Here is a 1,972-nt window from a genome sequence, read left to right on the forward strand (position 1 = left end):
CCTTCTGGCAGGTGAGGCGATTGTGAAAATAAAAATGACTTAAAGACACTGAAGCTGTTGAATTCAGTATGAAAAACAACATTCCATTTTCTGGGGAGATAACATAAAGAGCACCTAAATTTCATTCTGCAATCGTGTTATGAAGGAGAATAAAATCCTTAAATATACCTCCAGACAAAAGAGCAAAGAACACAAAGCGCATTAAGAAATTTAAGTTTAAAAACAAAAAAAAGTACTTTACTACTTAAGTAGTCTGTTAAATTTTGTTTATAATATGTGTAAGGAGAAATCTTTAAGCTTGTCTTTTTGAAGACTGACCAATAAAACGTTTTCTATTCAGCATAAACGTTTGTCAGGAATTATCTGCCTTTATAAATATGACTTTAGGGTAAAAGACAATTTCAGCAACTCAGTTCTCATTCACAGTCAGAGATGTTTCAGTTACAGGTACTGAGATAGTATCAGTCCATGTTAACAGATTTTAGTCCACAACTTACATGAAAAGTAGAAACAGAGAAAGCTACTACATTTCCATTTTGCAAGAGGAACAACGTGATTTATATTGAGTGATAACCTCTGTAAAATCTTAATATGAATGCATTTAACTTTGCAGATTGGGTCTAAATATTGTGCTGAAGTGCAGAAACTGACTGGAGGTAAAAACCCTTCTAAAGTGAGTCAGACCGCATGCTACCGCTCCCGCCATCTTCACAAACATTCCCGCCACACAGCCTCTCGGTTTGCCTCACCTGTACCGACCCACGAGGTCTCTGCTCGGCCACAGCTCATCCACACTGTCGGTGCAGACACCGGCTGTGGACAATGAAGCATTCAGCGACCAGAGAGCCACACATCCGCCTCTGGAGTTGGTGGAGACAAAAGAAACAAAGCAGCTCGTCACATCGTCTCTTCTGGAGGAGCCTGAACGCAGCTTTACATATACCGTTAATAAAACAGAGTGCACGAAGCGAAAAACACCAACAGTTTGTTATTAGAGACAATATCGCACCTATACTCACCATGATCTCTCCCAAAACAACTTCTAACTCCGTGCCATGTTGCTTTTATAGCATCCAGCAACCAATCACAGCGCGGTGTCCTTCTTCGTCAAAGAGCTGAGGTCGCCTCCTGCTGGATGGGAGTGTACCTGCACATTGACTGTGACTGAGCAGAAACAACAACAACAACAACAACAACAACAACAACAACAACAAGTTATTTAATAAAACTAAACAACATTTAGGATTATTGATCTGTTCAGCTGTTTCCAATATTGCTTTACATTCTGGAAACATTTGATTGTATCGTAATATAATTATGTTTTACGCACAACAAGTCTCGATTAAAGAGGAGGAGAATATGTTTTACTTTGAATGTAAGGACAACTTTTATTGTTTACCTTTTTATTTCATTAGGAACATTTTATATTCATTCTTAACTCAACCCCAACAAGTTATTTTTAACTTAAAATGAACTATTTTGAGTCTCTTAAATTCATGTCAGCAGTTAGATTATTACATATTATTTTATTATTATTATACATATTCTGAGATGTTTGTCTAAGGAAGTCAGTCAGCAAAAAATATTATTAATTGTCTTTCTTTCTCTTTTTGTTTTGTTATAACTTTATGGCGGATCTTCTTAGAAAGTAATAATAAAATAAATGAATGAACAAATAACAAATATATCAGTCAAGTAAGTCAAACAAAAGACTGAAATCAATTTATTGCATTTATTAACAAAAGACTAAAACGTTCATTTACATTTAAAAACATATATTTACACTTGCATATTTAAGAAGAACATGTGGTTAGATGTTGAATGTTTTTAATAAAATAATGGATGTGGAACATTTCAAATCCACAATTCAATGATGGTATGGGAAATGAATAGTAAAATAAAAAGAAGTAAATAATAATTAACACAGACACGCAAACAGGAAAAAAACATTCCTGTAAATAAAGAAATATAC

At 34.6% G+C, this 1,972-nt stretch overlaps 1 long non-coding RNA gene across 3 annotated transcripts in view; it reads right to left on the reverse strand.

Moving 5' to 3' along the window:
• Nucleotides 1-1,090, reverse strand: part of LOC118327187 — a 2,603-nt gene extending 1,513 nt beyond the window's left edge. For 2 of the 3 annotated variants that reach the window (XR_004796676.1, XR_004796677.1), the window contains exons 1-2: nucleotides 1,020-1,090; nucleotides 750-860 (exon numbers count right to left, since the gene is read on the reverse strand). This is a non-coding gene — a long non-coding RNA (uncharacterized LOC118327187). Of the gene's footprint in view, nucleotides 1-749; nucleotides 861-1,009 lie in introns of all 3 variants that reach the window. The other variant, XR_004796678.1, reaches the window with a different exon arrangement.
• Between the last annotated feature and the right edge of the window lie 882 nt (nucleotides 1,091-1,972).

This window comes from Morone saxatilis, unplaced genomic scaffold, assembly GCF_004916995.1.
Source record: "Morone saxatilis isolate NCDOM2014 unplaced genomic scaffold, NCSU_SB_2.0 Contig17, whole genome shotgun sequence".
NCBI lineage: Eukaryota > Metazoa > Chordata > Actinopteri > Moronidae > Morone > Morone saxatilis.